This window comes from Lepisma saccharinum, chromosome 4 (genome assembly GCF_977018435.1).
Source record: "Lepisma saccharinum chromosome 4, izLepSacc3.1, whole genome shotgun sequence".
NCBI classification, from domain to species: domain Eukaryota; kingdom Metazoa; phylum Arthropoda; class Insecta; order Zygentoma; family Lepismatidae; genus Lepisma; species Lepisma saccharinum.
Window position 1 is genome coordinate 34,309,824 of NC_139232.1, and position 20,923 is coordinate 34,330,746.

General features: G+C 37.6%; 1 pseudogene; it reads right to left on the reverse strand.

Annotated features, from left to right (window-relative positions):
* Positions 1-5,177: 5,177 nt before the first annotated feature.
* LOC145986884 (transitional endoplasmic reticulum ATPase TER94 pseudogene) lies at positions 5,178-15,175 on the reverse strand (annotated as a pseudogene).
* Between the last annotated feature and the right edge of the window lie 5,748 nt (positions 15,176-20,923).

Sequence of the window (20,923 nt, forward strand, 5' to 3'; positions counted from 1 at the left end):
CGGGCAATCGCGACGATGAAGATGAGTGAAGATAAAATAAATAGAACATTCAGAAACAACACCAATGCCCAGATCGGTATTCGAACCTAGGATCCTTGACGTAAAACCGTCTAGTGCTACCACTCAGTCAATTTTCACATAGAAACTTACACTTACACACCTCTTCCTTACATATGTGTTTTGTTTTACCTGCTGCACTTCTCTTATGGTGAATTCTAACCGCTCATTTCAGGTTTATCTCATGTTTATAGCTATTGCTTTGTAGTGAATGATAATCCTATTACGCCATGTGAATCTTACTCCAACAAAAACCCTGTTAGAGGATGGAAACGTTACGCGTGTAATGTTGTTAAAAGTCTGCTTTGTTTAGATTTTTTTGTGTATTGAATGAATATTGCATTTTCATTTCGTGTTGAGGCATATTTTCGTCACCTATATTTTGCATTTATAATATGTAGGTCCAGTATATATTAGTTATTGTGAATTCGAGTCAATTAAAACATTTTGCGTTGTTGCGAGATTATCTATGTGGCATGATGAATAAGTAGAGAAAATGCAACTTGTATATCAAAATTGCTATGTCCAACTGATCTCCGAAAGTATTGTTTAGCACGTCACATTTCAAGTATAGTCCATGATTGTATCTAGTATATGAACGAGATGTGTCCCTCCTCTCAAACAATACGTGGCTTGTCCCCACCGAACGAAGTGTGTCACTTATAAATTAAGTGTCCGAAAGCAGGTATTAGTCATGAACAGAACAAAAAATACTCCTGAGAAATTACAAATTTTATACTCCAGTTCATGGAGTTATTGACGGTCACACCACCTTATCCGCTTTAGGTTCCGGGTTCGAGTCCTGGTCTGGCAATCTCTTTTTTAAGTGTCTCTTCATCAATTTAATCTCATTATCATCCATCTTCATAGTTTCGATTAATTGTAAAGGTGACATAAAAGCAAAGCAAAATAAGAACAAATACAAATAATTGTAAAATGACTACAACGTCAGAACTACATTTGAAAAATAAAATGCGAGCAGAAGGTTCATCTTCAAACAGGCACTTGGGGAGAATTGAGTAGACAGACAGCATGCTCCCGAAAGTTGCCAATCCACGTGTAGCATGACCTTCGATACTGGAGTTGAGTTGTGCTTTTCAGGAAAGTTAGCTCGACGCTCCTCAAGCCTCTTATCAAGATTGCCTCGTGTTCGCAGCATTGCCAACTCATTTTTCGTCGAGAAAATCTTTTTTCTCCTAATTCATTTGCTGTTGATTGTACCATCTTCCTCTGAGATCTTCGAAGCCGCCACTGCCACTTCTGCTTCTTTCGTGGTGTCTTCTACGGGGTTGGTAGGTGTTCCGTCCTTCTGGGGGTTAGGGTGTCTTTCTGTGTGTATTTCAGTTGATTCCAGCCGATTCTCAAGGCTAGTAGAAGGTGTTTCACTGGATGGAACATCTTGGTATGGTCCTTCTCGTTGTTGCACCACTTGACTGTAGTTTCGTCCTGGCCTGAGAGGAACTCTGGCCTGAGAGGAACTCTCAGGACAGGGGGTTGACGAAGGTCGCACATCCTACGTTCGTGACCAGGCTGGTGACAAATCTGGCACGTCCGTTGCTGTCCATCATAGATAACGTGACACTGAAACGAGCGTATTACTAGAAACGAAGGGATTGGTTTTGTGACTTCCATTTTAGCCACTCGCACTCCATTATACACTGGGTATCGAAAGTTGCCCGACCATTGTTCTTTGTCTACACTATCGACAGTTCCAAATTCTTGCAGTTTTTCTTTCACGCTATCATCGTCCATTTCCAATGGGAGATTAAAGACACGCACAAATTTCACTTCCCTTCCCGCATCTTCTAATGACACTTTCACACTATTGCCATCAGCGTAACGAAACTCCATGTCAGGCCCATGTTGTTCTAATAGTTTTCTCATTGTCGCTTCTCTCACAAATTTAATATACACACAACGCAAAATTGTCGGGAGTTGTATTCCCATCAGTTCGTCAACATGCAGACGGAATTGTCCGTGAATAAATTCATGTATATATCCGTTGCCCTCGGTTTAGGAGCATTCACTGGAAAGCTTATCTTTATCGTATTGAACCTATTCATTTCGTTATTCTTATTTGCCACTATAGTACTTACAAGTTTATCGATTTGTCTCCTATTTTACAAGTCCAATTTTTCAGACGTAGTTAACTCACTAGCTGCAATCGGGGAAAACGCACTACCAGAGAAAGATATCAACACGTCCAACACCCACGGCGTCTACCGAGGAACTACCGACTGAGCCACCGCGGCCACCAGAGTGCATCGATCAACTTACTTCCACATTTGGCGATGAAGCCCCATCCTTTGCCACTGTGAAACGCTGGTATAACGAATTTAATCGTGGCCGCCATTCGCTCACCGACGAGATTCGCGAAGGTCGTCCAAAATCAGTTGTTGTTCAAGAAAACATTGATGCTGTGCAAAACCTAATACTGCAAGATCGTCATGTGACATACTGTGAGATTGAGGCAACCATAGGCATTAGTTCCACCAGCATATAAAAAATATTACATGACCATTTAGCTGTGAGAAAGGTATGTTCTCGTTGGATCCCCCACAATTTCACAAAAACTCAAAAAGACGGTCGCGTCAATTGGTGCAAACAAATGCTCAATAAATACAATCGTGGTGCTTCAAAAGACGTATATACGATTGTAACAGGTGACGAAACTTGGATATATGCATATGAGCCGGAAAGTAAATAGCAGTCGACTGTATGGGTGTTTCAAGCTGAACCCAATCCAACAAAAGTTGTTCGCGCTCGAAGCACATCGAAACAAATAAATAAGTAGAAATAAAGAAAACTACATTAGCGCTTAATTGCACCCTCCCCCCATTGCTTCATAGTTTAAACCACTAAGCAACGGGTTTTATCGCATTATTCAACTACTCTCTTGTAATTTATGAAAAATCAAGCTTCCACTTTAAGAGCAAAAATTATTTTTAGATCGTTTCTCAAATTTTGTAGGCCTTTTTTTAGATTTTTTAGGTCATCACTTTCCGAGCCCTACTAATAATTTTTGCTACCTCTTGCACTGGTGAAGAATTTCTTCCATGCGTTTCATAATTTTCGCATAAATTTATCAGTATAGCCCTACTGTTAATTGCTACGTTCACCTAATAAAGTAGCATGTGGAAAATTCCTTCTTAACTTGAATGAACGGATGAGCAGTTGAAAGCGTGGACAGGGAGATACAATGAATGGAAGGGGGCTTAAATGAGATTGAAATAGGAAGATTATACATATGTTAGAATCCACAGAAAAAAGATTTCTTTAAAAAGCCTGACGTTTCAAAGATGTACTAGTGTAGAATGGACATTTTCATGTATTCATATTAAATATCTAAGATTTGAACATGTCACCCGAGCACCACGAATGTGAATTAAATTGAATTAAATTCATTCAATTCTATAAATAGTTATACAGATTATTAATCCTATAATTATTGCTGACAAACTATTTAGGAAAAAAGAAACCTTCGCAATATTTTGTTGGCCAGCATTTTCTTTGTCAAAACTTTTACACGTTCCAATGTGATATATTTGATTTCAAAATCCAGACTATACTGTCATATTACCAGGGTCACTATTTATATTTTGAGCCTAACAATGAAAAAAACAGGAATTTGGCATTGAAAACTGCTTTATTGTTTTTCGAAGTATTCTCCTTTATGGTCAATACACTTTTGCATTCGTTCGAACCATTTGTCAAAGCAGTTTTTCCACTCTTCTTGAGACATCTCCATAATATGGTTTTTGAACGCATCAACGGCGTCTTCCGCCGATGAAAATCGTTGTCCACGCAATTTATTCTTGACATTCGAGAACAAGAAGAAGTCATTGGGTGCCAAATCAGGACTGCACGGCGGATGACCAATCAATTCGATTTTTTGACTGTTCATAAAGTCGGTTGTTAGACGAGATAAGTGACAGCTGGCATTGTCTTGATGAAGAATAATCCGACGGCGTTTGTTTGTTTTCCGTATTTCAGCAAAGACCTCTGGCAAACAAATTGTTGTGTACCATTCAGAGTTGACCGTTCTACGTTCCTCTAAAGGCACAGTTGCCACATGACCAGTTTTCCAGAAAAAACAGGCGACCATTTGTTTCGATGTGCTTCGAGCGCGAACAACTTTTGTTGGATTGGGTTCATCTTGAAACACCCATACAGTCGACTGCTGTTTACTTTCCGGCTCATATGCATATATCCATGATTCGTCACCTGTTACAATCGTATATACGTCATTTGAAGCACCACGATTGTATTTATTGAGCATTTGTTTGCACCAATTGACGCGAGCGTCTTTTTGAGTTTTTGTGAAATTGTGTGGGATCCAACGAGAACATACCTTTCTCACAGCTAAATGGTCATGTAATATTTTTTATATGCTGGTGGAACTAATGCCTATGGTTGCCTCAATCTCACAGTATGTCACATGACGATCTTGCAGTATTAGGTTTTGCACAGCATCAATGTTTTCTTGAGCAACAACTGATTTTGGACGACCTTCGCGAATCTCGTCGGTGAGCGAATGGCGGCCACGATTAAATTCGTTATACCAGCGTTCCACAGTGGCAAAGGATGGGGCTTCATCGCCAAATGTGGAAGTAAGTTGATCGATGCACTCTTGTCTTGATAATCCACGGCGAAAATCGTAAAAAATCATCGCACGAAAATGTTCACGAGTTAATTCCATTTTATTGTTGTCGCGCAATCTCCAAGGCAACATAAACAACACAAATGAAGCTATTGACAAAACATTTGAAGTACGTTATGGTCAATAATGCCAGACGATTCCGTGCAAACGTTAAATCGCGCCTAACTTCAATCAGTCTTGCCAAGGCTCAAAATATAAATAGTGACCCTCGTATAACTGTGAATCATAATTCATATTTCTCACCAAATCACATTATTTTTATTGCCAGAATACTAATATTCACAATAAATTTCAATCTCAAAACTTTTACAGGAACTTACAAATTGTGTCAGAGTTAAAATGAACATGAATCTGATTAGTAATCAACCATGGATTTTACGAAATTATACAAGAACAGAGCAAAATTGCTTTACTACTTTCCGCGCAAGATAATCTTTACACTTCATTGGGTGAGAATGTGTTAAGTATAATATATATTCGAGTTGGAAGTGCCATTGCCGCCTTTGCTGCCATTACCTGATTTTCTGAGCTTCTCAGCGAATTCATCGTATCTTTTGATCTCATCAGAAACAGATCTTCTGCAGTTTTCCAGAGCTTCTTCAAAATGTTTGCGAGTGATTTCGGCAACAGAAGTTTCAAAAGTTTTGTTCTTTGTCGAGAGTCTCTTGGCTTGGTCGGCTGCGATGCTTTGGCGAATTGCAAATTTGCATGCTCTTTGGCCGAGATCGGCTCCAGAGAATCCCTGCGTCCTCTTGGTTAGGTTATTCAAATCAACATCCTTGGCCAGAGGCGACCTGCGTAGCTTTGTCGAGAGGATGGAAAACCTGGATTTCTCGTCCGGGAGTGGAATGTAAATGAGTTGATCCAGTCTTCCCGGCCTAAGAAATGCAGGGTAACGATGTCAGGTCGGTTGGTGGCGCCCACGATGAACACGTTCTTGTTCTTAGTCATCCCGTCCATTTCGGTCAGGGGTTGGTTCGCTACTTTGTCCGCTGCAGGAGAATCGCACGTGTTACCTGGGACTTTAGCGAGGGAGTCCATTTCATCAAAGTAGAGTATGCAGGGTGCCGCTCGCCTCGCCTTCGTGAAGACTTGCCTTACGTTGAAGCACGATTCGCCGAACCATCTGCCGAGGAGCTCGGGGCCTTTGACTGATATAAAATTGGCCTTCGACTCGGCGCACACTGCCTTAGCCAGCATGGTCTTGCCGCAGCCTGGAGGACCGTAGAAGAGAACTCCCGTGGAATGTTCGAGGCCAAACTGTGCAAACTTGTGCGAATACATAATGGGGAACTGAACAAGCTCCTGCAGTTCCTTCTTGACTTTATCCAGACCTCCGACGTCTCTCCATTGAACGTTTGGGGTCTCGACCATCACATCCTTCAGAGCACTTTGCGGAACCTTGTTCGTTGCGTGTTTGAAATTGTCCATAGTGATGGTGATCTTCTATGTTTCCGTCGATGTTGACGAACTTATCTTAAATTTGCTTCATGGCAGCTTCGGTGCAAAGCAAGGAGAGATCTGCTCCAACAAAGCCGTGCGTTTCTCTTGGTATGTACTCCAAGTCGACATCCCTGGCAATCTTCATATCCTTTGTAACAATTCTCAGTATTTCCAGGCGATCTGACTCAATAGGCACACCAATTTCTATTTCTCGATCAAACCTTCCAGTTCTCCTTATCGCAGGATCTAGGCTATCTGGTCTGTTGGTCGCTGCAAGAACCATTACTCTGGAAGTAGTGTATATTAGTTGTTTCTAAGTAACACTTGGTACGAGGCCTATTGTTTTTATTAATTTAAGCACAATGGAAAACCTATTTTGACGATGTTTTTGTCGATATTATACTATTGCAAATCTGTGTTTTTTCATCTCACACTTCGTACGAGTGTCATAATTTCTTTCGAGTTAAAGGACGTAACGCACACCCACGCCCACCCATACACACCCACGGCCACCTGCGCATACCTACGCACACCCACACCCACCCAAGTACACCCACGCACACCCATGCAAATGTACTTCTGGTCTACTTCTGGTCTACTTCTATTGTATCATGTTGCGCAACAAGTTATTACACAATATTATGATGACCCCGTATCTGATGTGTTGTTTTCTGATTGGTTGGATTATGACGTAGTAGATATATTGATACGTTTCCGGCCATTTATTTGCTATTTATTTATTTTACCCTGTTTTCAGCTAATTTTCTAAGGGGGAAAAGATTAAAAAAATCCAATTTTTACTATTTTTATAGTATAAAAAATAATTATGTTTTTTTATCAAAGCTCACTCATAGGGGACAAAATTTACTTTTGAGCTTATATTAGTATATTTTAAGCATATATTTACAATTATTACATTTTTGAGTTAAAGTAAGTAACACCTACACCCATCTACACCCACCTACACTCACCCACACCCACCTACACCTATTTACTTCCGGTCCACTTCCGGTCTACTTCCGGTCTACTTTCGGTCTACTTGACAGACACCTGTGAGTTTTTCCAGTTTCTTTAAGTATACACCCACGCACACCCACGCACACCCACGCCCACCCACGCAAATTTACTTTCGGTCTACTTCTGGTCTACTTGGCTGGATTATGACGTGATGCGATGACGTGTTGTTTTCTGATTGGTTGGATTATGACGTGATGCGATGACGTGTTGTTTTCTGATTGGCTCACTGTTTCTGATGTTTTCAACGCGGTTCGCGCTGAGGTTATATAAATGCGAAAGCATTACAGGTCAGTCAGTATCGTGAGAGTGTTTGAAGAGTGCGGACGCGTTGTTGCAGTGCTGCTCATAATTTTTTTGTTAAAAGTTAAGTATTCAATTTATTTTAAAAGCTACATAGCTCATAGTAATTTCGATCAGCTTGAGTTTTGATGTGATCAGATGTTACTTGTTGTCTCGGAAAATTCTGTATAAATAACATAGCTGAAAATTTTATCGTAATAGCTAAATTATTTTATTTTGAAGAGGGTTCAAGTCGTTTTTTCACACAGATTGAATTTGTATGAATTTGTATTTGTATTGAATTTTGTATTTTTTCGGAGAAGATTTATATATAAATACCAGAGCTGAAAATTATTATAATTATAACTATTGTCTTTTTTTAAGAAACATTCTATCAATTATCGTAAGTTTAAAAAAAATCTTTTGAATCTTGACTTGATTGTGCATCTTATTGTTATTTACTTAAAGCATATTAAAAAAATGTCTTCTGCCACTTTCATTGAATGTGTCATTTGTGGAAAATTAATCTCCAAAACTTATATTAGCAAGCATAGGGCAAGATGTAGCGAAATAGGTTCGAAAATAATTCGTTTGTTACCTACTAGGTCTTGTACTCAATGCGAAAAAATAATTAGCATTGCACATTTAAGTAAACACATGAAAATTTGCAAAGCATCAACCGGACATGGAACATTGAAAAGAAAAATTGATCATCCTGAAACTGAAGCTTCTACTTCTAAACAAATTAAGATGTCTAATGACCAAAAGCCGATTAGATCTGCATTCAACAACCAACTCTTGGATTTCTGTTTTACTTCAAACCCACGCTGTGATATTTCTAGTTTCTTGAGTGAAATTAAAACATCTATCATAAATATTCTGAAAAATAAACTAGAAAACAACTGCATAAAAGTATATGTTGATCTAATTTGTGAATATGAGAAACCCAATAGTACAAGAAATATTTTTTTTCACAAAACAAGAAACCAAGTTTTTTATTTAGCAGACATTGATAATTTGAACGTTTTTTATTCTAATCTTACTAGTGATTTGATTAGGAAACACGATGAATTCGAGGCTAAGGGATCAGGTTGGTCTCTATGTGGAAGTCCTCACAGGTTAATAGCTTATGTAAACAAATTTACACCTTTTTCTGTTTCGAGCTACGTTCCACTTCCGGTAGAAATTCAGCATAAGAAAGCTGTGCTGAACATTTATAACACCGACAATAAGTGTTTCATGTGGTGCATTTTAGCAGCGCTTCACCCGGTTCATTCGATAGATAATCCGGAACAGGTTAGTCACTATAAGAAATATATCGATGAGATTGAATATGCTATGACAGGCATGGAATAGCCTGTTGCTATTTCCGACATAACAAAGTTTGAAAACAGGGTACGAAATAGAGAAGGAAAACGATTAGCTATAAATGTATATTCGTACAGTTCATTTAAGTATTTTGTGCATCCTGTTAGGATAACTAATAATGTTGATGACGAAGCCATGGAAATCAATCTGCTTCTCATTGCTGACGATGACAAGTTTCATTACTGTCTCATTCGTTCAATGTTACGATTGGTGAGAATTCAAACAACCAAGCATGCAAACAACATCGGGAGCTGTCCAAGGTGTTTGACCACGTTCGACGATCAAAAACAAGTCGACTACAGAAAATACACCGGACGTCAAATTGCCAAACAAAAACTTGCTGAACATAAAGTCTACTGTGGAGTTAACAGACCGGCTCGCATGTTGATGCCCAAAGCAAATGAATTTGAAGAATTTAAAATTCACAAGGCCTTGTTGGAACATCCGGCCATTATCATTGCAGACTTTGAGGCATTTCTCAAACTATTGTCTTATTGCGATCCGGATCCCGAATTGTCTTCCACAACACCGTACCAGCTTCATGAACCAAATAGTTTTGGATATGTTGTTGTTTGGCAAGATAGGATAGATAAGCCATATATATATCGCGGACCGAATGTCATTGAACTCTTTTTCAAAAAGATGGTGTAGGAGGTTGAGAACATTGGCAGCTTCTTATGTCAATCGAAATCAATGCTTCCACTATCAAGCGAATAACTTCAATCTTACAATAACATTGAGACGTGTCCAGTGTGCAATCAACATTTCACGGTTGAGAATCGGAAAGTATTTCACCACAATCACTTCACCGGAAACTACATTAGTGGAATTTGTAACACCTGCAACCTCAAGATCCAGAATCCCCAATTCGTACCAATATTTTTCCACAATGGATCCAATTACGACTTCCATTTCTTAGTTAGAAATCTTACATACGATACGCAAAAAATAGATATTCTTGCTCAAAACGAAGAGCGTTATATTTCTATAAGTAAGATAGTTAAGATTCCAGCAACGAATGAAATCATAGAGATGAGGTTTCTAGATTCTTTCAGATTCCTATCGGCAAGTCTCGATGCTTTAGTGAGTAAACTTACTGACGAACAGTTTAAAATTACAAAAGCTAGTTTTCCCAACGTACACCTAGAACTGATTAAACGTAAAGGCATTTATCCTTACGAATATGTAACCGATGAATCTAAATTTGAAGGTGACACTCTCCCATCTCAAAAAGAATTCTTTAGTCAACTGAAAAGAACCGGAATCACGGACGAAGAATACGAACATACGAAATTAATATGGAAGGAATTGAGATGCAATACTCTTGGCGATTATCACGATGCGTATCTCAAATTAGACGTAACAATACTTGTTGATGTTTTCCAAGTGTTCAGAAAAACAGCAATAAATATTTATAAATTAGATCCAGCATACTTCTACAGTCTTCCTGGTTTGGCGTGGTCTGCTATGTTGCTCCAGATCAGGATGAAGTTGGAATTGATATCGGATGTGGACATGTTACTTTTTACAGAAAGGGGGATACGTGGGGGGATGGTGCAATTTTCGCAGAGATACGCAAAGGCAAACAATATTCACATGTCTGAGAATCAATACGATGCAAATCGACCATCGAATTACATATTTTACGCTGACTTAAATAATCTCTACGGGTTCGCAATGATACAGAAACTTCCATACGGAGGATTCGAGTGGCTGGATCCTATTTCAATTGATATTAATCGTTTCGACGATCGTGAATTTGGTCTGATCATTGAGATGGACATTGAATTTCCAAATACTTTGCATGCTACTTTTTCCGATTTGCCTCCGGCTCCAGAAATTAAATGTCCACCTGATTCTAATCAAAGCAAGCTTATGTTAACCCTAGAGAGAAAAGAGAGATATGTCATCCACTACAAGAATCTCCAGTTTTTGATTGGGAAGGGTGTTCAGGTAGTAAATGTGAGAAGAATTCTCAAGTTCAAACACTCTGCATGATTAAAATATTATATTGAGACCAACACGAGACACAAAACAGCTGCTATTTCAGAATTGGATAACGATTTTTATAAATTAATGAATAATGCCGTTTATGGAAAGACGATGGAGAACGTCAGAAAGCATGTAGACATAAAATTGGTTTCAGATAACAATAAATGAGAAAATTAGTATCTGATCCTAGATTCAAATCGCGAAAAATTTGCAATGAGAATTTAGCACTTTTTAATCTAGATATAAAATTGATAAAATTCAGAAAACCTATTTACGTTGGCGCAACGGTTCTCGACTTGTCAAAATTGTACATGTTCGAATTTCACTATAATATTATGAAACCTTTCTATAATGATAAGCTGTCAATTTTGTACATGGACACTAACAGTTTTATTTACGACATACAAACATCTAACCTCTACGAAATCTTAAACATTCTTCCATGCTTGGGTATTTCGATACTGCTTCCTACCCTCAACCCAACACCTTTCGAATTTCTTCTCGCAACAAGAAGGTTCTCGTCAAGTTCAAAGATGAGTGTAACGGTGATATTATTGTTGAGTTCGCTGGTTTGCGTTCGAAGATGTATACATTCAGAACAGAGAGCAGCGTCACGAAGAAAGCAAAAGGAACGTGCAAAGATACTGTGGAAAACAAACTAACATTCCAAGATTATATTTGTTGTCTTTCTTCACAGTCGAGGATACTTCGAGAGGATAATAGAATACAAAGTTCAAACCATGAGATTACAACGAATAAAATAAAAAAGTAGCCCTGGATCCACATGACGACAAAAGGTGTTTTCTCGAGTGTGGAATTCATACTTTGCCTTGGGGGCACTTTAGTTTAGAAGTTAATAATAATTGCAGTCTACACGTAGTTTAATTTTTTATATATTATTCTCTACTATACTATTAAAATTTTTCTATCACTCTTTAATTTTTTACATCATAAATATATGATTTCTCCACAATTAAAATTGCACTGCATGTAGTATTTTCCGGTAGAGTTTCATGAAATTCACATACTAATTTAATATTAGTTCGATCATTTATAACTACTAATATTCTTTTTGACGCATTGATCAAAATTATTGGTCTGTGAATTATGAACTCATCTGGATTATAATACATGTCTATGCTACCTTCAGTTACTCGTTTAAATGCACTGTAAGCTTCATATAATTTTAAATAATCTTGTTCTGCAATGTTTAAATTGTAATTTTCACGAGGAAATACTTCATTTCTGCCATTCTTCAGATACACATTTTTAACTTTACAATTATCAAACTGACTGCTATCCTTTTCCTGATTGTCATCTCTCCCTGTCTCAAACAGCACAGCTACGAACTCTGGCATGTCATATTGCAAAGATTGGAACTGATTAGTAAGATCAAATTCAAACAATTTACCCTCCACTAACCCCTGTATGCATTGCTATGTATAAAACTGAATCGGAATTTGAGGATTTTTCAAAATGTTCGCTTTGTATTTGAGAGCATAATTCGATTCATATTCAACTATAGGCATTCGCAACTCCATAGACTGGATCACACATTTCGCAGCTTCGGGTAAACTAGCTTCATTGGCTGTTCCATCTGCATTCAAAGTTTTGAATCTCATGATGGCATTATGATCATTGGGTGCTCTGCGAAATATGACACTCAAACCACCTTTCCACATACTTTCTTTATAATCAGAGAAAAATCCAAATAGCAATCTCATGGGGAACAGTACTGTGTGACTTGTTGCTTGAATTTTTGTTCTATCTTCGAACCCACCAACTTTATAATATGCACTCTCTGATTTGGACAGTTTCAATGTCCCCACTGTAGTGGATGTAATTCCAGGGCAATCAATCCTGTCAATCACTGTACCATGCTTTCTGACTTCAATTTAAGAGAATAAGAATGGAACAAAATTATCTATAAGTTTTATATTAGCCCCAGGGAGGGGATATTCTTCACCATTGCTTTTTTTGCAATATCAAATTTTATATACAGATCAGATCTATGTGGATGAATGAACCCATCCCCTATCGTGATGTCATACTGTATCTCTTTGTTGGGCTGATTCAAATTTGCAAATGTCCTCCTGTTTGGAGGGAAGGACTGAAATTCATAACTCTCGATATTTTCCATCTTGGTATTTATTTATATATTTTAAATATCAATTTCTATTAGCGCAGTGCTATTAGCACCGGCAAAGTCGAAGACGTCATTTTTCTCATTCGTAATAGTTATCTCTATGTAATTAACTTTATCAATAGCAACAGGGAAATAGACTGGTGGGATTGGGGAATAGAAGATAGGTTCCATAAATTCCGAATTCGGTTTAAATGTAGCAATGATACCTGTCTCCTTGCGACTGCCAATCGAATTTTCTTCTGCTTTGATAATCATACCTTTGGCAATGTTGCAGTGAATATTCAATGTCTCAATAGCTAAGAATTTTGGTATAAATTTACCTACGTGCCTAACACCTGGTTCTAATTTGCTATTGTTCTCGAATCCTAAAAGTTCCCCATGGTAGATAAGTCCACTGTTTCATTGGTTTATAATCTCCACTCTGTGTGTTACAGAATTTTTAGAAAGCAAGACAGTGGTTGGAAGTTCAAATTGTAAAGTAGATAAGTTATACTGTCCAGGAGGAATAATTATTTTTTCATTACCTACTAATATAGTATTGCTGTAGGTAGTTACATTCGGAATCAGATACATACTGTAGAATGCTCTCAGAGCTATGGATTTTGGATAGATAATATCATCGTGAAGATGTAGTTTCAAAACCGAAGTCTCGCTGGAGAGATGGAAAATTCCCATACTTAATATACAGTACAGCTTTTTGAAAATCTTTTAATTTGATGTTTTGTATTTTTATTTTTAAATTCTGAGCATCGTAATGCAAACATGACCACATATAATTTGATCGAAATCTTGAATACGATCGTCGTTGTAATAAATTTTAACATGCTTCAAGTAACGAATTAATTCTGTAGGGGGTTCCCCTCCGAAAGAATCGAAAATAAAAGCATTGTCATTTTGTTTATAATAGCATATCCAGTGAGTACCAACGTTCTCGGACTTGTCCAAATTCACCACGCCACATTCGAGAGTGAAGACTACCTTTAGGGAGAGAATCAGACATGAAACCCCCCTGAAGTGTTTAATTTTAAATATTTTAACTAAAGATTCAATGTCTTGGTTCGTGAGTGCTTCTTCTTTTTTTTTTTTAATTTTCTAAGTGCTCTAGACTTCACACCTTTGCCTATTTTTTTCTCCATGGCAAGATTATGACGCTTTTGCTCTTCTAGTTCTGCCTTATTCTTCTTCGAATCAATCACAGTTTTGGCAATAGCAGCACTACCCCCAGCCAAGCTTCCATCTGCTCCCAATGCAGCCAGGATAGCTGGAATGCTGAATATGAATCCACCACTGTGTGTTTTCTCTCTTGCATTTTGCAATCGTTTTAATTGTGGCGTACTGAGTAATAATTTCATTCCGTTCCCTTTGGCTATACATTGCCTCTTCTTTTCTTGTTGTTTTTTTAGTTAAAATCGAATTAAGTTTTAAATTTTTAAGATCATGATACGGTATTAGGTACACAACTCCTTTTGGTTTCATGTTGTTGTTGTTGTTATTATTATTATTATATTTCAGTGTATTTATATTACAAACCCCACCCTAATTTTTGTTTTGTATTCATAGCAATAGTTGTACCCAACGCTGTTATTTTTTCACCCAACGATGCATCTCTGCTTGTTAATCTTCCAAAAGCTGCCTCTTTCAGTTTTTGATCAGCCACATGACGATCATTCAGATCTTTGTGTGTGTTGTATGCAATATCATGCTCTTCGCAAGCTGCATCCAGAGGATTAATACCCCTGTCCCCTCTCTCTATTCGTTTCTCAAGTTTTGTACCAGGACCACAATATTGGTAACCAGGTACGTGTAACTCGAACGGAAGTTTATTAATAATATCATTCACTAAACCTTGACCCTCTGATATATTCCAGAATCTAGCAGGTAATTAAGTATCCTATGCCTTTAGGATCGTTTACAATAAAATTAGCTAATTTGTCACTAATCATGTTTACAATACCCATTTTCTCATTGTGGAAATTATTGTTCCCAGCATTTTCCTCCCCTGCTATAACAAGCAACCTATCTATAAGTTTTCTCACATCGTTTACCCATACAAATTGCTTAGGTAGAGTATTGTATTGTTTTATACCACTACCGGTTTTGAGTTGATTCCAGATAGGTTTAATCAGATTTTTGTATTTATCCCCGCTGCTCGATTTCACACGCTTTTGACTAGCATCGTTATTTTGATACAAAGCATCAGAGAGTGTCAAAATTTCAGAGTAACTTTGATAATCATCTTCTGTAAAATGTTTTGGTTGTTTCTTAGTGATGAGCTCCCATAGCCCTACGGTACCAGGGTATCTAGACCAGCTGTTTCTCCCACTCAAATTAATTTTTATGTTGTCCCCTTCGAATGTTACTTTAGACTTGCCAATTTTTCATACTGCGCCTTCATTACCCTCCATAGTTGGATACAATCCAAATACTTCATCTTTTTCGAATTTTCCTGTACTCAAAAAATCTCTGACTCTTCTATAGCTGCTTTAGCAGGTGGTTCCTTAAGTACCAGGGGAGTGTGGATGCTAGACAATGGCGTAGGAGGAAAATCTGCATAATTTTTAGCAGTAAGAGGTACCAATTCATTGAAGAGGTTTTTATTTTGTTCTGTAACACTCTTAATCTCTTTACCGAGACCACTGATTGCATCGACAATAGGTTGGTCTTGACGCTTGTGTTGTTCGTAGAAACCCCGATTCTCTGATTTCCAGCCTTTGAAACGTTTGGACAAGTACTCTCGTAATTTCGAATTATCTTCTATTTTACGTTTCGTCATATTTTTTTTATTAATGGTTATTTTATATCGTTTCAACGTTTAAAAAGTCGTTGATTTTATTTCTAAACTTACCATTGTTAGGTTTACGAGTCATGTCGATAGTGACAAATCCAAAATCGTCGCTGTTTCAACAAGATGAACAGAATTTTGAAAATTGGTTGTAATTTAAGTCTCCTCCCACATAATCATTGCATACATGTTTCAAATTAGTATGATCTTGACGAAACAAACAGATTAAGTTTGTATTATCTCGTAGTAACTGTTTGGGAATTTTGGAATAAGTTTGAGCTAAATAAAAGCAGTCTATTTCTTTGTGACAACCCTGTGTAAAGAAATTTCTAATCTCATTCAGATTTTCTAGAATAACATCATCGAATACCACAACAGAATTTTTCAAACATTGTACGAGAGGATTTATTGTTGATGCAAATGTAGCTATGCCCAGTCCCTCGTTCAGCTTCATGAGTTGTTGGTATTTCGGTTGTTCTAAACTCTTTGAGAATACATACAAGTGTCTATTTTTCCAATCTAGCCAATTGGGGGCAAGCAAGAAATTATCAACCAGGAAAGTGGTTTTTCCACAACCTGATGGACCTGCAATGAGGCATCTTATGTTATCAGGTAACAACGCTCCATTTTTCTTATTAGTTTCCACTACATCTAGTAAACGCTGTACCACATTCCATGTTGGTGTCAAAGAATCACTTGGTTTCCTTCTATCCAACTTTTGTCTTGCAGACCTAGCCATTTCACATACAATTTATTATTTTTCTTCTTCAATATTTTCTCGATTAGATATGTATCTCGATATTTTGTTTTACTAAGTTCCTCTTCATAGAATCGCCCTTTCAATATTTTGTTATGGTTATCTTTTATGATATATATATTTCTATTCCCTGGTAGAACTTGAACCACTGAGAATAAGTCCGTACTCCAATTTCTAGTGAATCCCTTCTCGAATAACTGTTTATATTTACTGACCCTTACCTGATCCCCTATTTTAAACTGTGGCTTCTTGGTAATGTATGTATACTTTTTACAATAAACAGTAGAAATCAATCGTTGCTCATCAGATTTGGTTACCTCAGCAGTGTGTACTGTATTGTTGTAATCATGAACTAGCTTGGGTAAAATTTGAACCCACTTATAATTGCCCTGTAGAGTGAATTGTCTCCACATGCGATTTTTTAATGTTCTGTTTAATCGTTCCACTATACTAGCATTCAGATCACTGTATGTAGAATAATGTTTAATATTATTTTGTTGCATTAACTTAGCAAATGTAGCATTGTAAAATTCTTTCCCTCTGTCTGTCTGTAAATATTTTGGTATCCTTCCCTCACTAAATATCGACTTAAAAGCCTCGGTAACACAAGTACTAGTCTTGGATTTTAGGGGAACATCCCATGCATATTTGCTAAAGGTATCAATAACTGTAAGCATATATTTGTAACCATGATTTATCTTATCCAAATTTTTTAAAGTGCCCCCCTTTAGGCGAGGGGCCATCTCGATCAGATCAGCCTGAAACAGATCATTTATACCTTTTGTTACTACACCTAATCGCTTGTAATTGCGACGGGCTGGTTTGTTTAATTCATGAACTATATCTTGTCTTGACATCGAGTTCGAAGTGAGAATATCGCATAAAATGGATTGTCCTCAGGGTATAACCGCTTTATGTCAAATACTAGCTTGTTACCAATTTCAATATCAAAAACTGATAATTGTTCGTCGTCATGTACTTTATATTTATTTGTAGACTCATCCCAGTATGCAATAGGTATTTGAACTGCCTTGTGTATACCATCTTTTCGCACTATAGTAAACTGAGGAACTTCAATATGTTTTCCATGTTTTAGAAAACTAAACTTCAGAAATCGTAAACTAATATCAACAAAAAATTCATGTACCTGAGTGTACGGATATAATTTGTAACCATTGCCAGAATTGACGTACGTCCAGTGTCCTCGAGCATTTGGAACACTTTGTAACCTAGCAATTTCCATAGAATAAAATTGACGAGTATCTACGTCATCTAGTCTGCTTAATACCGGTTCCAAGTGTTCGTTGATAGTACGAACCAACTCATCGTAGCTAGGTTTGATTTTTACATCAACATACAGTTGTTTATATTCCTCTTTGAGATCGTGAAGTTGAGTAGCAAAACCTGATAAAGCAAATTCTTGACTTGCTTCAAGAGTAGTAATTTGTGACGTAATATTAGAAATAATCTCTTGTAAATTTTCCACAAGTTTCAATTTAGAACTCTGAGTAGCAAGATCGTGTACTTGACTTCTGATTTCTGTAAATAATGCATGTAGTTCGTTAATTATTTGATTGTTGGGGAGAGTGGCAACAGTTTCTCTGATTTGCGCAATTTCTGCTTGAATGTTTTTGATATCTTCAGATTTTAAAATACGATGTACTGCTCTCCTCATAGCTCTGATTTCTTGAGAAGTAGGCTGGTTGGTTGATTTGTTGTTTTAAGTCCACTTTATGCACAGTAAGGCTAATTGGGACTGGACCTACAGTTTAAAGTGGGATCCGAACCACTTATGCCTCCACCGGGTATCGAACCCGGGACCCCTTGATTACAAGGCGACGACGCTACCACTGTACCATCGGGGAGGCCCTTGAGAAGTAGGCAAAGCAGCTACAGTATTCTGAAGTGTGGTGAGAGTTAATTTTATAGCATCGAGTTCTGTTGCATCAGATAATGTTCGAACAACAGGTTTCAAATTATAACATCAAAAGTGTTTAAAATATTGTCTTTTGTACGGCTTTAAATTATTAAAAAGTAATCAAAAATACCAGCATAAGATTATGTCACAAAATCTCTAGTTTACTGGAAAAGAGGAAAGAAGAAGAAGCGCCAAGGTATTTATAATGTATTTTCCATGGATAACAAGAATACGAGAAAGAAGCGACAATAATCGTAGGCGTACATAACACGAATTTTTGATTTGGATGACGATCCAAAAATCGAAAAGTTAACATTTTGCTATTGGAAAAATGATGAAGTTTAAACCACTATTGGTTTTAATTATAATTTTTACAACCAACATAGTATGCTAAGCATATCTAAAAAGATATAAGAGAGAACACATTCTCCATTTTTTGTGACATTAGTAATCATCGCATAATTATAGAACAATTTTTCTTTTACTTTTCAGATGGGCGAGCTCAAATAAGTTTTTCACCTCCCCATAAACCCGTACCAATACCTCGTAAACATCAAACTGTAAAGTTTAAGTACAAAGCAAGGATACTGTAATATTAACATTTAATTAATAGGGAAACAGCTCAGTTACCAAGTAACAATGCAAATTTTAGGATTTTTTTTAATCATAAATTATTTTCTCTTAGATGTTAAAGCCTTATCCTTCCTAGAATTGTTAAACGAATCTTTCAAATATCCCCATAACATCTTGACGGGATTACTTTTAGCCGTTTTCATTTTTTGTCTCATTTTACTTATGATAACATGCTATTTTCAGTGCAAAAGCACCAGACCTGTTTTAACAAAGAAAGAAAGTAACGAAGACATATATTTAACCAACCTAAATAATGACCTTTCTTTAGTAGAACATTTGTATGACAACGTAGATACAACTCTGGAACATGCAGCCCATCTTTATGTCAATGTACCCCCTCCCCCTTCTTTTGTACAGTCAGGACAAAAAGAAAACTCGCCGGAAATAACGGCGATTATTAGAGCAAATTCAGATGAATTCATATGCGAAAATAGTAGCGAACCCAGTTTGTCACCCCTTGTACAGTGCAACGAAGAAGTTTTAGTAAGGGAATCCAACCCCAGGACCTGTGTACAATACACGCAAACCACTTCATCGCCACGTAACACACTGTTGATGAACCTATCCTTTCAATTTTCGTTTACTTCCTGGTGAAGTAAATGAAAATCCCAGCACCTCTATCACGTAACGAACTGCTGCTCCTTGGGATCTTACCAAGAATCCTAACCATTATGCTTGGGTGATGTAGCTTTGTCATTCATTCATCCTCACTGGTGAGCCCTCGCCCTTGGCAGATAACTTGATGGTAATAGGCGAGAGGTTACTTTTCACACTTGAAATGGCACAACACTAAGAACTTGGGTTTATATCTTCCAGTTTAGATCAACATGGTTAGAGAAGGATATTACCTGTCTATTCGATGATGAAGAAATCCTCGGAGAAAACTCCTAGAAGTGCTCTATGCAGACTCGCCCAAGCTCCCCGATCTTTCTCGTTCCTCGTTCCAAAGCATAAGACCCCAGTCCGCCAGGTTCGTTACCAAACAACATTAAATAAAGGAACGTAACTTGGACCTAGTATTATTCCATGTCGAGAACACGAGACATTACTTCCGACAATCTTCATTTCGTATTTCTCTTTGGCATCACTGCTCAATTTACAAAGATGTGACTGGTAAACAAGCCACAGAAGTACCATGTTGTTTGGGTTGTCTAGTCACAAGGCGCTTGGTGGTCAGACATGGATGGCTTGCTTGAGTGCTTCTTCAATAAGGTCGTTACAACCCAGAAGTGTCCGTGACTGTACGAACTCTCTACTATGTCAATGGCTGAGGGACCCCTAAATGCGGACTTGTCTCCGAGCCCCCCTGCGCTGCGGGGTTTTGCGACTTGTAGATCCGGCACTGCACACCACCTTGATGCACTTCGTACATTGCTGGAGAATGATCGGCGTTGGAACACCCACCTTATTCTCCTGACATGAGTCCCTGCGACTTTGATTTGTTTCCCAAGATGAAGGAACCTCTGAGGGGGAAACGCTTTCCAGACGTGCCGAGCATCATTTCGGCCTCAGGGCGGTCTCTTCGCATACTGACACGAACGGGAGCTATCAATGGCATCCAACGACTGTCAGATATTTGGAAACGTGTTCACGCATCAGCAGGAGATTACATTGAAGTAGTGTAATTGATTTCAGGTATGTACGTATCTTCTTTAATGCTTCCCTCATACATGTTGCCGCTACAAGAAAAATGGCCCTCGTATATCTAAATGTAAATCATTTTTTTGGAAGGGAAATATGTTTAATATTAGGATTTTCATATGTATTAACAAATTTATGGAAACGTTGATTTTAATTACATGATTAACCAAAACTAGAACTTCAGTTTTCTTCAGTTCTTGGTCCAAATCTTCATAAGTATGCTTGTCAAT